The 15,907-nt window shown below is 36.3% G+C and overlaps 1 pseudogene; it reads left to right on the top strand.

The window, feature by feature from the left end:
• Positions 1-14,567, top strand: part of LOC143394626 (histone H3.3A-like) — a 38,546-nt pseudogene extending 23,979 nt beyond the window's left edge.
• Positions 14,568-15,907: the final 1,340 nt, after the last annotated feature.

The raw sequence follows: 15,907 nt of genomic DNA, 5'->3' as shown, positions 1-15,907 counted from the left end.
AGAAGACACAGGCTTAACCCACAGCCAGATCATAAATCCTCCAATGATAAAATAAAGCCCATCGCACACAGGCTTCTGAGACTCTCCATCACAGCTCCTCCCGCAGGCTCCTTGGGCTCACAGTGCTGGTGCCTTAACGCCTGAATCTCCATTCTGTTTCTTTCTCCAGGAGCCTTAGATGTATTCTGGGTTCCACCGCTAATCGAAGCCTCATGGTTCTAATATGCAAAATGAAGGAGGATGCCAAGTGCCTTCATCCCCGTTCTAGAGAGACAGATGGGGATTACAGGCTCTTTGATGCCAAAATCATGGAGAAAAAAGTAACACAATTTCTCCTATTCATAGAGACACATCATTGAGGATTCTATACTAATTCCTGTTGATTTTTGGATTTTGGGAGACTCCTTTTTTCTTCAAAAATGTCTGGCTTCAGAGGGATAAAACAGTTTTCATCAATGTATGGGATGTTGTCAAAACAGGACACTAGAGGATTTTTTTAAATGAAAAATAACCCTTCCAATATTGAAAGGCAGTATCCATTAATTCAATCGAACATTATTTTCATAAGCAAATATGTTTGAAAAAATTAGCAAGTAAATGCATAAATAAATTACCTACATTGAAAGCTGTTACTGGCAGATATGATGACATGTTTCCTGTTAACTAGTTTACATTTCTTTTGAAGTGAATTTCTGGCTGACAGTGTTTATGTCACAGATGGTATCCTCACCTGCTTCATTAAGGCCTGTTTAGAATACAGTTCTAATGTAGGTTTTATTCCATGTAAAGCCACCTAGAGATAATTTTAAATGATCATATCGACTAACAAACACGTAATCAAGAAGCTCTTAAAATTTTATTAAAATTCAGGTCTTTCACCATTAGCAAACCTGCTTCATTAACATATTAATAGATAATGTTCCTGCTCATAATTAGCTTGTATTTTCTTTGCATCATTGTAGTTGAAAAAATTCAGGTGGGGTTTGATAGAAAAGTTTTTTTTTTTTTTTTTTTTTTAATTTCTGCCAACAAAGCACCTGGGAGAACAATGAAGCTCCTGACCACCATTTCCATTTTAACCATCTGCTTCCTCCTCCCCACATTTTTTTCTCCTTAAACTTCACTCTATGATTTATTTTCCCCATATCATCCCACTGTGAATTACAGACAAGCAATGAACTACCTACAAATGGATGAGAATTCGGATTGGACGAGATTGAAGGATGAATGCTACCTGCAAGAGAAATGTCAGGTACAAAAACATTCTCATTTAGAGTTTTGAGAAAAGCTGGAATATGAGAATGAAAATAAGCTCATCTGTCTTTAAAACAATTTTAAACCCTCTCTTGTGCAAACTCGTAATTCCAGCTATTCTGGAGGCTAAAGCAGGAGGATTACAAATTCAAGGCCAACCTGAGCAACTTAGTGAGACCATGTCTCAAAATAAAAAAATAAAAATAAAAAGGGCTAGGATTTTAGCTCAATGATAAAGCACCCTGGGTTCAACCTCCAGTACTGCAAACATATGACCAGTGAAACTCCACACCATGTACAACCACAAGAATGAGGTCCTAATTAGGCTAAGTTATATCCATGTTTGTATAATATGTCAAAGTACACTCTACTGTCATGTGTATCTAAAAAGAACAAATTTTTAATAGGCAAAAACAGTTGTTCAAAATGTAAGTATAAAGAATAGACCATATAGTCCATGTCTATGTTTCTATAAAATAATGATACCCATTTTAAGAAATGCTGTCTTATAGAGAGGAACCATACAGAGAAGTGATGGTTGTTCTTTTTTATTTTTCAATTACCACAAAATTTGGATTAGGTCTATAATTGAGGTCCTTGGGATAAAGCCACAGTGTTATTTTGAAATATTCTCACTGAGGCAATGGATTAGTTGTGACATATTAGCAATAAAAATAGCATTCGAATTATCCCTTCAGGCAATAATCAAAATAAAATGGAAAATGATGTTTAAATTAAAAATAGCAATTGTTTTCAATATGATCTAAACAATTCACCAATTCTTTACCACATTCTGAAGCCACACTATTCTGTGAGTTTAGAGTTCATCTTGACATGAAGCAGAAGCTACCAGTATGTTGGCAAAATCACACTATTGTGTGATTGGCATATTGCAACCTCTTCTATGGGTCAGAACTTAGTCTTAGTTATTAGGAGTACCCACTATTTTCCCGCACTTTGGATTTGTGTTCTAATGTTTTAGGTCTTAGAGAATATGTGTGCCCCCTCAACTCATTTTATCCTGGATCAAAAGTAGGCCCAGAGAAATTTAGCAACTATCTCAGCTTGTCAGGGGCTGAGGAGAAAAATTAAGACCTGATTTCTTTCTTTTTTTTTTCTTTCTTTCTTAACCATTCCTTTCTTATAATTTGCCACTTCTGATTTTCTCAATAAAAGACAAAAATAACATATCTATGAGTTACTAGAACAAAGTGATATATCAGGTTGATTGAGGAGAGACTAAGTTGAATATGACCATAAAGAACATTTTCATTGTCCATCTGAGATACCACCTGAATAAAGGGAGGATTAAATATGATACTGGAGAGGTGCTGCTTCTTTATCCTTCTAATAGTGTAATTATGAACTACTGTTTCTACATTTATGAATTAAATCTACAAGTATTAGTGCAGCATGCCCACTAGAACTTTCTGCAGTGATGGAGTATTACCCAATGTGGGAGCCACCAGCCATATGCATCTGTTTCACTTAAAATGTGATTATGGCAATTGAGGAATTGGATTTTTAATTTTATGTCATTTTAAAAAATTTAATCCTAATGAACAAATTTGGATAGCCACATGTAGCTAGTGGTTACTGTATGGGACAGCACAGAGTTAGCATATTCCTTGAAGAGTTAGAGTCAAATAATGTCAGTGAGCTAGAGACCTCTGGTGGAGGGGAATGTTATCTGCAAGATACAGAGCACAACATTAAGATGGTTGATTTGATCTGATAAGATGCACATATTTCAGAATTGGGCACACATTTTAATACTAAAACTGCTGCTGAATGTGATTTGTAAATTCCATAGCTAGTAAGGTATGGAATAATGGAGAATGTAGGGACTAATTATGCTGTTTTAAATTCCCTGTGGTAATAAGTTTCTATTGTTGGGCTTGTTAACAGGACATGGAAGGACAGTTAAAACTGGTTAGAAACGTCGTACATTTTGGTTATCTGACTTGAATAATGGAATATCTTAGGACCCCAGGCAGACCAAGAAGCGTTTTTTCAGGATGAGAGATGGTCTCAGATTGTATTCTATCAATTCAGAGATGATGTAGATTGGCTGAAGACTGCGCTAAATTCCAAACAGCAGTTTGATCACCTGTCTAGAAAAGAAATGCAGACACGATGCTACCTCCTGCACTGACTTACAACCACACCTAGTCACCTCCATAAGGTTCTTATATTAGGCTTAAAAGGAGAGATGTGGGCCTTTTATTTCCTAATTTGTGCTCCCTAAAATGAAGTTCGCCAATATATTTGTTTCCTTTCTGATTCTACTACCTTCTATATTGTTTATTGTCCTCTTTAGCCATCAAAAGCCTAATTACTCAAACCACAGTCTGATACAGCCACTCTCCAGGCAATGTGAGGGCTCCTCTTCTCTTCTCTGGCCATTCTTACCTCTTCTTGAATCCCACGTTTGCTTGGCTTCAATCCTAAAACTGCTTGCATGGCTGGAAACTCCCAAAGAACTGATGAGACTGTCAGCAGAAAGCTGTCAAAAGTATTAAAACCATATCCTGAGCTTTTTCTAAATGTAAATTTTTTAAAATAATGCTTAGTGTGTGCTAGCTGTCATTATGTGGGAATTTAAAAATCTTATGTCACCAAACCCATCCTTTATGGTTTCTGAGTTTCTAATTTATGTAAGAAGTTCTCCCCTACCTTAAAGCTATCCAAATATCTTCCTACATATCTGTGGGTAATTTAATTACATACCTAGAAAATCAGAGAAACTTTATTTAAAAATTATTACAATTAATAAGTTAAATTGAGAAAGTAGCTAAATATAAATTTTTATAGAAAATAGTATTAACTAGTTAAAATGGAACTGAATTCATTTATTTAATTTTAATTAATTTAAATTTAGAAAACCACATGTGGCATGTGGCTATTGGACAAATACAGATTTAGTGCACCCCATATAAGAGTTAGATTCAGATAATGTTAGTGCACAAGACAATGAAATAAAATATATCCACATATAAGTTGAACAAAAAGAAGCTATGCACTTGTCTGGCATTCTTGAGGTCCAGGGTTTGATACCCAGAACCTCAACTCCACACACACACACACACACACCAAAAAATAAAAAACCCTACAGATAAAAATCATAACATTTTCTATAGGACATAAGACATGGATAAATGTGAAGGCATAATGTGGCTTGGATGGCAAGATGACATGATTAAAAATGTCACTTTCTTAAAAATAAAAATACATATCTAATCAATTCCACTAAAAAATTCAACAAGATTTTCCTGGAACTGAAATATATAAATATATAGAGAGACGGATACATAGAGATATATTAGAATTACCAGAAAATGATTTTGAAAAGGGCAAAATATATCCCAAATATAAAACCTACTATAAAGTTACTGTGATCACAAATATGATAATGGTACATAGCTAGAATAAACAAAGAACTCATTAGCAAGTTCAACAATAGATCCAAATTCATATGATAAATATGCCATTTCAGTTCAGTGAAAAAAGAGTAGTTTAATAGTCTTGGCAAAAAATGATTTAGAAGACAATAAAGTTAGATATCTTGGCAAAAAATGATTTAGAAGACAATAAAGTTAGATATCCCCAATTTCAATTTTTTGCTTCTACCTTCAGCCACCCCACCCCCAGACCAGAGAGGATTGAACCAAGGCCCTTATGTATGCTCCACACATACTCTACCTCTAAGCTATACCCGAAGCCCAATGTTTCACTTTTTAAATGTGCCATTGTATTAATTAAGAGAGGCTAGAGCTAAGGAAATCCTCTGTATATAAGATTATTAGTTGAAACTCCTTCTCTCCCCCAAAATACAGATGTAAGATAGATACTGATATTTTCATTTTGATATGAAAATATCAAACATCTTATTCTAAATAATATAGATAATTCAAGACAAAAATGAGATTAGACAGATTCTGAAAAATCAAAATGCAATATCACTTATGCAATACCTTATAATTTTACATTTTCCTTCTGTTTTTGTTTGTTTGTTTGCACTGAAAGTCCTACATGCCTCAGAAAAGTTTTGTCCTGGAGGGTGAGTCTATTCTTTTATAACCTAAGATGAACTGCAACAGTAGTAAGGGAAAAGGGGTGTGTGTGAAGTCATTAAGCCACAATTTCTTGTGATGTTTCTGATGTGAAAAACCATTAGCAACGTGAGGATTTTCTAGCAGTTTTAATTATAGGTAACACAAGTGAAAATATTGAGTCTGAGTCCCTGACTAAATTTTTTTTTAAAGAAAAGTCTATTAAAACATATATGTAAAATAACTATCTTAACTGACAGGGATTTGTATAATAAGTAGAAATATAAAACAAATAAATGCTAATTATTTATAAATATCTGAACTTAGTGAATTTGTTTGGTATTTTTCCTGCCTCTATGCACATTCACTGCCAAATTGCTAGAAGCTAGCTAGCTAGCTAGATGAGTGACAAATCAATCTCTACTAGAGTACACTAAAGTTTGAAGTCCCAAACCCTTGCTTTATACTTTTAAAAGAAATATAAAGAAAACACTGATTGACAACAAGGAGTTTTATTTCTAATTTGCCTCAACAGTTTAAGGTTGAAAATGACTTATACCGTGAGAAGACTCTTCAGTTTAAAAAGTGATATTAAATTGAATCATCTTGTGCAATGTTTTACTCTTTCCACTTGTCTGGGAATAGAAGGATGAGATGAGTATACTTATTTCAATGGATGAATGACAACAGTAAATGGACAAAACCGCTGTATGTGGCTTATTTCACATTATCTTTCTTCTGAAACTGGACATATTTTGCTTCTCTTTTTAAACAGAGAGAGTAAGACAGCATGGAGTAGATTATGAACAAAGTAAGGGTTAGCTTTTTCTTCCCTTTTGGTTGTTTTGTTTGGTGGTGCTGGGGTTCAAACACAGCACCTTGCACATGATAGGCAAGTGCTTTACCACTGAGCTCCATTGCTTGAATCTTTTTTTTTTTTTTTTACTTTGCAAGACATATGGTCTTTATCTCTACTACTCAACTCTGCTGTTGAACTGTAAAAGCAAACACAGACAACAAATAAATTAATGGGTGTAACTGTATTCCAACAAAAGTTCTTCTAATAAAACAGTGAAGCTTGGCCTGTGGCGCATAGCTTAACCCCCTCCATTACCCACTTAGACCTCAAAGAGAGTGAAAGTGACTAACCAAGGTTGTTGATTAAGAAATACCTGGGAGGGGTTGAAAATCATAGTGACATTTCCCTTTTAGAGCAAATACAGTCTTAAATATTTAGAAATGCCAACATGTAGCAAGATATCAGTACATTCCTCAATTCTCCTAATAAGTTGATATAATACATTTATCACCTTTTAGATGACAAGGAAAGATGGCAGAAAGAAGAAAAATGCAATTTCCAACATAGCTTTTTCCATGTTATTTATGTCATGGTAGAGTAGAACTAAAGCTGGGCACAGTGCATGTCTGCAATTCCAGGAACTCAGGAGTTGAGGCAGGAGGATTGCAAGTTCAAGGCCAGCCTCAGCAACTTAGTGAAACTCTCTCCTGAAATAAAAACATAAAAAGGACTGGGGATGTCAGTGGTAGAGCACCCCTCAGTTTAATACTAGTACCAAACAAAGATTTAGAACTAAAATGTTCAACATAGACTGAAGGATGATCTCTTTGTGACCAGGAAAATCAGGGATAGTATCTTCACCATGATGTCCTAACTATAAATTCGTCTGTATTAGGAGAAGAATGCTTGGAGAAGCACCTTGAACAGTTAAAAAACATAGAGTTCCAGGTGAATAATTCCATTCTTAACTTGCTAAGATGAATTGGAATTTTATCAGCTAGCTACCTTGGAGGGAAGCAGAATGATTTGCTGGCACCCAAAATACTAAATATTATTATTGGAATGTTGGACTTTAGATGGATTTTTAAGACTTTATTCTGAATTAATATATTTGAAAATAAGTATGTTCAATGTTACTTAAATAATAAAGTAAATGTTATTAATAGACATGTATTATGTGAGGACTTCTCACTTTTGTAGTTTTTTATTCAATTAAGGATCTTTCAGACTTGCACTTATAATTTGGTTCTGTTAGTCAAACCACAAACAAGTAAGTTGTTCTCATCACCAAATAATACCAAGAGTTCCCTTTCTGTGCTGCTTATTCCTTGATGCTTGCTGACAAGAGTAAGGAAGATCTAGATGGGGTTGGGAGAACTTGTGCCCATTCTGGATCTCTCCTACAACATTCCAAATGGGCTTGGTTAATTTTATTCATATCTTTTAATAGCAAAAAGTAAACAAAATAAAATGTACCCTCAAAGTAAAGGAAAGACCTTTCCTACAAGCTTGCCCTTTATCTGGTGGTGTTGTTCCCTCCCAACCCAGTTATGACTTCTAGCCACTAGTTCTACACCTTTGTGTGACAGAGCTTTCCAAAATGACACAAAATGAAAACGCCAGATACTTCGTTAAAAAATCAGGAACACTGTGGTACTAGATTGTACACGTTTTTTCTTCAGTCTCTCATCTATCAGGTTTTTATTAGATATTAGTATCAGATGTCATTAGATATGATCCAGTGCATCCATTTCTATATTAATATTAGAAATTTAACATCCTCTCTTAGACCTTGAGAGACTCACTGGACAAAAACAGAGGCTCACAGGTCCAGAGTCCAGAGTGAGGGATACCTCGTGACTCCACGTTGGTTTGTTGTCCATTAGCTGTCAATTCCTCCTTTTGCCAGCTGTGCCAGTTCCTGCCTGGAGACAGCTGACAGTTGCACTCATTCCTCACCTAAGACACAAAGAGGCAAGTGCCTGACCCGGACCTTTCCTTTAGAGGACAATGACAGAATGTTGCCCTCCATCCCCAGCTCCCACTGATGTGACCAGGTCCAACTCTTACTCCGTGTAGTTCACACAGTTGTTAAACAGTGATGTCATATGATTGTCTAAATATGTTATAATTATAAATCTTTGATTAAGTCACAGTTTGCCTCAGAAATAAGTAAGTTGCTTTGGGAACTAATTGAGTTAGAAAATGTTGTCTGCTCATATTTTAGAATAAATATTTTGAAATTGTATTTAAAAAAAAAAACAAAAAAACAGTTGTACCAGAAGCAGTGGTACCTGCCTGCAATTGTAGCTACTTAGGACATTGAAGCAGAAGGATCACAAGTTTGAGGTCAACCTGGGCAACTTAGTGAGACCCTGTCTCAAAATAAAATAAAAAGGGCTGGGTATATAGGTCAGTGATAGAGCACTTTCTTAGCATGTGGGAGGCCCTGGGCTCAATCCCTTAAACTGAAAAAAAAAATTCTGTATGCAAATAAAATGGATACAAAAAGAAATATTCCTCTGTACCAAATATTTCCCTTAACTATATTTTATGATGGCTAAAACCCCTCAGATTTACAATGATTTCTTAGAATTAAATATTGTCTTAAAAAATAAAAATATCAATAGGTAGAGTGAAAACAATAGTTATTGCAAGTATTAAGTATTAAAAAGTAAAAATAAAAATATCAATATTAAAAAATAAAAATATCAATAGGTAGAGTGAAAACAATAGTCATTAAAGTATTAAAAAATAAAATATTTAAAGTATTAAAAAATATTAAAAAATAAAAATATTAAGTATTACAAAATAAAAATATCAATAGGTAGAGTGAAAACAATAGTCATTCAGTTAACATCTCAGTGAAGGTTGGCTAATCAGATCTATTTCCCATTGGAAAGGACAACAGAAGGACATACTAAAGAAGGGCACAGCCCTTGAGTATGGAAAGGAAAAATGGGAGATGGGGTTGTCCCCCTAATAGTTTTCATACATCCTTCTTTGGGCACTTTGTGATGATATCTTATACGAGTTATCAATTTATCTGTGGAAACTTTCAGAACTATATTTCACATTCTAGGACCCTAAGCTGTATTATAATTGTCCAAGGAAAGAACCTCTCTTCTCTACCATTTCTAATTCCTTTATCCAAGGTATTTTTCTCAACTAATATTAGTACCAAGAAACTCTGCTAGCCCTTTGAAGGTCAGTTCTACCGTATGCATCACATTATTTCCTCCTTTTATTCAATCACTTGGGTTTGATTGAAATGCACTGATATGTGCAGATTTTGTTATAAAGTACTATATTTCACATCTCAGTACTGTATCTCAGTTTTTTCAGCAGATACTTAAAATCTGACATTTTCACTGAAAATGAAAATAAAGGTATAAAATTTTCCTAAAAAAAAATGGGTGCTGGGGATGTATCTCAGTGGTAGAGTGCGTGTTTAGCATGTGCAAGGTTCTGGGTTGGATCCCCAGCATCAAAATCAATCAACAAATGAAAGAATGAAAAATGTTATGATAAATGAAAGAAGCGAGATTACAAACAACTACTTGTTGCATTATTCCATTTAAATAAAATGCCTAGAATAGGTAAATCTATAAAGAGGGAAAGCGGATTAATGATTGATTAGGGCTGAGGGTGAATGACTACTAATAGATGTGAGGTTTCTTTTTGAGCTGATGGAAATGTTCTAAAAACTTGACTGTTATGATACCTGTACAACTCTGAAAATATACTAAAGCTACTGAGCAGGGTGCTGTAGCACATACCTGTAATCCCAGTGACTTGGAAGGCAGGAGGATTGCAAGTTCAAAACTAGCTTCAGCAACTTAGTGATACCCTAAGCAACTTTGGAAGAACATGTCTCAAGATAAAAAATAAAAAGGGGTAGGGATGTGGCTCAATAGTTAAGCACCCCTGGGTTCACTGGCACCAATAAAGAAAGAAAGCTACTGAATTATGTATTTACGATGGAAAAAAATTTATGGTGTATAAACTGTAGTCAACAAAGTGGTTTAAAAAACAAAGTCAGAACTGAGGATATAGCTCAGTTGCAGATTTTTGCCTACCATGCTTGAGGCCTTGGGTTTAATTTCCAGCACCACAAAAAACAATAATAACAACAACAACAACAACAGAAAAATCAGTGGGCACTAGTCTTTGGTGAACCTCTCCATCCAATTCCAGCTTCCTTTCTTCTTCCTTCCTTTTCCTTTTTCTCATTGTTTGAATTCCTTCCAGACTGAAATAGAAGAGAGTAGCCTTTTAGAGCTCATTTTGTCACTTTAGAACCAAAAGAATCCCAAATTTTCTTTTAGAAATGCATTAGCATAGGAAAAAAATATAAAGCAAAGAAAATAGGAGACACTGAAGTATGATTTATGATTTATTTTATGAAATCTTCCTTAGTTTCTTTAAATTGGTAGTTATAATAAGCTTCAAGTATACCTATTCATACTAAAGATTGATTTAAGCTCTTATGAAAGTATTCTTGTTGTATAAAAAACAATCAGGTTGTCTTTGTCCATTTTGTGCTATTATAAAAGAACTACCCTTAGACTGCATGGTTTCTAAGAATAGAGATTAACTTTTTAGTTTTGAGAAGTCTAAGGTCAGGGAACCCACATCTGGCCAGGCCCTTTGTGCCTCATTTTGCCACAGTGGAAGGCAGGAGGGCAAGAGAGCACATTTGAGAGTGAGAGAGAAGGGAAGTGGACAGAATTGTCCTTTTCTCAGGGACTCACTAACCAGTGATAACCTACTGACCACGGTGATAATGGCATTAATCCATTTATGAGGGGAGGGCCCTCTTGACCTGGTCATCTCCTAAAGGTCCCACCTGTCAACACCATTGCACATGAACTTTGGGAGATGTGTTTAATCATATCACAGGGACAGAGAAAGGAGCTGACCCTAACAGGGCTGCTAGGGTCAGCAAAGCCAGAATTCCCCAGGGTTCACAGCCACAGAAACAAGGTTCTGCCAACACCAAAACTTTTGATACATAAGCAATCCATAAATATATAATATTTGTCTGGCTGCAGGGACTGAAGTGGGAAAAAAAAGCAGTAAAGGAAAGTTCAATATAAATTAACAGTATCAACTGCCACTGTTGGTCATTACTACACACCAGGCACTCCACTGAGGGCTATTACACATATCTGGTTAATCCACACAACAATCCCAAGACTGTCATCTCAGAATTACAGATGAAGAGCAGGTATGCTGGTGCAGGCCTGTAATCCCAGCTACTTGGGAGGCTGATGTAGGAGGATCACAAGTTGGAAGCTGTCCTCAGCAACTTAGTGAGAGCTTGTGTCAAAATAAATTTTTTTTTAAAGGGCTAAGGATGTAGCTCAGCTTAGAGCACTTGCCTAGCATAGACAAGTCACTGGATTCCATCCCCAGTAGTGTAAACAAATAAATAAACAAGTGAGTAAATTATAGATGAAGAAACTGAGACTCAGAATAGCTAATTAACCTGCCCAAGACCTCACAGCTAGTAAAAATGACCCCTGCATATGTACTGTAGTAAGATATATATTTATTTAACATTATGTAATATTGCATGATTATATGTATATACAAATATATAATATTAAGAATACGTAAGGCCTCTAATGTGGAAGCTAGAGAGCAAAAAAAGGGGAAAAGGCATGGGATCTAATAAAATAGAAGGGATACCGGTAGAATAAAGGAAGGAAAGTAGGAGAAGGGAAGAGGAGAGAGAAAGAAGAGGTACTTGGCAATAAAATTAATGAAATTATGTTGTGTGCATGTAGGCATATGTAACAACTAGTCCTACTATTATGATAATTATTATGCAATAATAAAAATTAATTAAAAAAATTTTTAAAGATATAATTACTTCTAACTCAAGGAAGAACTTCACTTGTGTGGACTAACTTTCAGAAAATAGGTATGAACTGAAACTTTATTTTGGAACCCACTAGTTGCATAATATAGAATTAAGATTGATGTTTCCGATGGGTGGGGCAGGTTTTTGTTTTGTTTTCTTTTTTACTTGTCATTTTGTTTCAGAGAACTGAGTTTTTCCCCCCTAGAATATAAAAATACATTTTAGAGCTTTAACTCATAACAAAAAGAAATATATCACACTGCTACTTATTTTAAACTAATTCCTAGGGCACTGTGATTTATCCATCTTTGATCAAAGGTTCTTCCTAAGCAGACTGATTTTATGAATTTTCTTGAACTGTGTTAAAAGGCATCACATTAGCATCAATATGAAAGAGAAGCAAGGGGTGGGCTTGGCACAAAAGCATGACCCCTTATTAGTTACTATTCTGATACTTTATTTGTCAGCACTGATTCAATGGCAGGGAAAGACAGCTCATAGGAGATTATGTAGAAAGACTATGGTACACTTTACAGCCTTTCTCAAGCCATCAGGGTAAAGAATTGACTGGTACTTACATCCATAATTATATGTAGCATTTTGGCTCTGTAATTAAATTGAAAATAAATCACATGCAGCAATTTGTTAAATTTAAATACTGTTACAAAAAAAATTTTAAAAAGATCAGTGAATGAAATGAGCTTTTGAACTTAAGGATATTATTTGAAAAAAGATTGCCATTCACTCTGACTAGCAAAAGAAAACCTAGTAACACTTAACTCCACTGAATCTCGAATGTGATGAGGCCATTAGAATCTGCCACTGAACTGGATTTTGCAGGAAATAACTGCAGTAAACCCTCCTGTACAAGAAACTCAAAACTTTAAGTTTAAAATAACTCATGTTCATAGATTGGCTTCGGTATACTTTCCAAATTATTTAATTTTCCTTAAGAAATTAGACATAATATTAAAAACTAGTACAATTAATTTCAGTCCTTCAGAAGTAACTAAACAACAAAGAAGAGACTTATTCAAATTAGTGCCTGAACTAGGATAAATCAAAATAACTATGTATAACAACAAGGGTATTTCAGGCTACTAAATATTTTTTGGTTAAAAGTATTCTCATATATATTAAATAGTTAAGAGTATATCTAGAAGATCCATAAAAGAATTTCTGATTTGGGATCACTTTAAATGCTTACAGTTTGCTGGGACAACTGACCAGATGGGACAAGAAAATGGGATAGCTAGGGCTGGACTTCCCCAACAGACTTGCTGGACAGTGGGAGTTGATAAGGGATTTCCCCCAGTGTTGTCATTGAAAGAACTTCAAGGCCCAGAACTATCACACATGAATGATGTGCAGAATTATTGCTAAGTGTGGAGGAGCACAGTGTGTGCTGGTTTGACTGGGGGGTATAAAGGTCTTCTCTTTTCCAGGCAGGTGAAGCATTTCGCTCTGGGAAGGCTAACAAGAGGAACTAGACATCTAGCATTCCTCCTTGGGATGTGAGAGATGCAGTAGGAAGCCACACTTCCCTACCTACATCTTCCTTATATGTGTGAACTTTTCCCTTATTGGTGGCTGCTTTAGGAGTGAATAAAAATAACCAACATTGAACGAAGTCTAAGTTACTGTTCTTGCTCATCTTTGAACCTGAACCAAACTTTGTGGTCTGCTGAATACAGGGTAGGTAGGCTCCCATGATTCCCCAAAATATGAATTATTATTGAGAGCCACAATGGCCCCTGGCATTTTGCCAGAAGTAATGGTTGAAAGGCGCTACTTTGGAGTTCTCACAAGAATTTCCTGGGGAGTTCGTGTTGGTTGGTGAAGTTCCGGTGGAGGGGGTTCCGGTTGGGGCTGCCTGGGTGGCCTTCCGGAGAGTTCCTGGGGAGTGTGCGTGGAGTGCTGTTGGAGATCAGGCAATAAAGTTTCCTGTTTGAACATACAAGTGCTTTGTGGCGGCTCCGTGATTTGTGCCCAGCCAGACTGCAGCAAATTATGGGGGTTTCAGTCCATTCTGTATTTGTATTTAGAAAACAAGCAAACGGAATTGTGTTCGCAGTCGCCTCCGCGCCATTGTCACTCTCTAACACCAGCGCCGCCTCTAGCTCCCTGAGCTTCAGCCGATGGCGGGCAAGTAAGAAGGTCTTGTAAGAAGGTCTTTCTGTCGTGGCTCATACAAAGCAGACTGCCCCGCAGATCCACTGGTGGTAAAGCACCCAGGTTTACACTGGCCACAAAAGCCGACTCGCAAGCAGGCACCTCTACTGGAAGGGTGAAGAAATCGCATCTTTCCAGGCCCGGGGCTGTGGCACTCCGTGAAATTACACTCTATCAGAAGTCCACTGAACTGCTGGTTGGGAGACTCCCCTTCCAGCGTCTGGTGCGAGAAATTGCCTAAGACTTCTAAACACATCTGTGCTTCCAGAGCGAAACTATTGGTGCTTTGCAGGAGGCAAGCGAGGCCTATCTTGTTGGCTTTTTTGAAGACACCAATCTTTGTGCTACCCATGCCAAACGTGTAACAATGATTCCAAAAGACATCCAACGAGCACGCAGCATATGTGGAGAACATGCTTAAGCATTTACTATCTATGATTTCATTCTCAAAAAAAAAAAGTTTTTTCTCTTCTTCCTGTTATTGGTAGTTCTGAACATTAGATTTCCCCCCCACCAATAAGGTCAAAAGGTACCTAAGTATATGATTGTGAGTGGAAAAATAGGGGACAGAAATCAGATATGCCTAGAGATTTACCTCAGAGGGATGAATACAGTGTTTTCACACACACAAAACAAATGCATGTGTGTGTTTCTAGTAGCTTTATTCCTAAGCACACACACTCACAAATACATCTTGAAACAATACAAATTGTTCTTCAGCTAGAGAATGTACTATGGTATCTCCATAAAGTAGAACAGTCATCAGAAATAAAAGGAATGAACTGTGAATACACACAACAACACTGATAAATCTCAAATACATTATGTTAAGTAAATAGGCACACTCAAAAGGCTATACACTATATGGATATGAGGTGTCCCCCCAAAGCTCCTGTGTTAATGCAAAAATATTCAGAGATGAAATGATTAGATCATGAGATGACAGCTAATCAGTCCATTCTAGACTGAATGAACTGAGTGATAACTATAGGCAGGTGGACCATGACTGAAGGAAGTTAGGTCAATGGAGCATCCTACTCTTGGAAACGATGTCTTGTCCACTGGCTCCTCCTTTCCTGTCTACTTCCACTTTGCCATGAGCAGAGCAGCTTCTCTCTGCTATGCCTTTACACCATGATGTCCCTCCTCACCTTAGATCTACAGTGTAGGAACCAGACAGTCTTAGAATGAAACTTCTGACACCATGAGCTCAAATTTTTCCTCTTCTAAGTTATCCTAAATTGTTCTTGTCAGGTATTTGGGCCACAGCTATAAAAATCTGATGAATACATTATATGATTTTTGTTTATATGACATTCTGGGAAAGGCCAAACAATAGCGACAGAAAACAGATCTGTAGTTACTAGAAAGCAGGGAAAAGAAGGGTTAACTAAGCATGAGGGAATTGGGGGATAATAAACCTGTACTGCCTTGATTCCAGTGGTGGTTACACAGTTATTCTTTGTGAGAACAAAACTGTGCACCACAAAGACTGTGCTTCACCATCTGTAAAAAGATTAAGTGAATTGCCTAGGGTCGCTAAGTTAGTCTGGCACTGTTTCAATATGGAGTATTTCTGACTCCATATCTTCTGTCTTCACTACTGCTATTCATAAAACAGAAGTGTCTCTTGTTAAAAGATATTTCAGGCATCAGAAATATAAGTTGAGGTAGTCTGGGTGAGTCATGATTCCTAAACTGAGGACCCTGAAAAATAACCATTTCAGAAGGTTTACAGTGCCTGGAGTATTGAACTGGAAG

The sequence above is a fragment of the Callospermophilus lateralis genome, chromosome 3 (genome assembly GCF_048772815.1).
Source record: "Callospermophilus lateralis isolate mCalLat2 chromosome 3, mCalLat2.hap1, whole genome shotgun sequence".
NCBI lineage: Eukaryota > Metazoa > Chordata > Mammalia > Rodentia > Sciuridae > Callospermophilus > Callospermophilus lateralis.
This window is presented reverse-complemented; position numbering and strand designations above follow the sequence as displayed.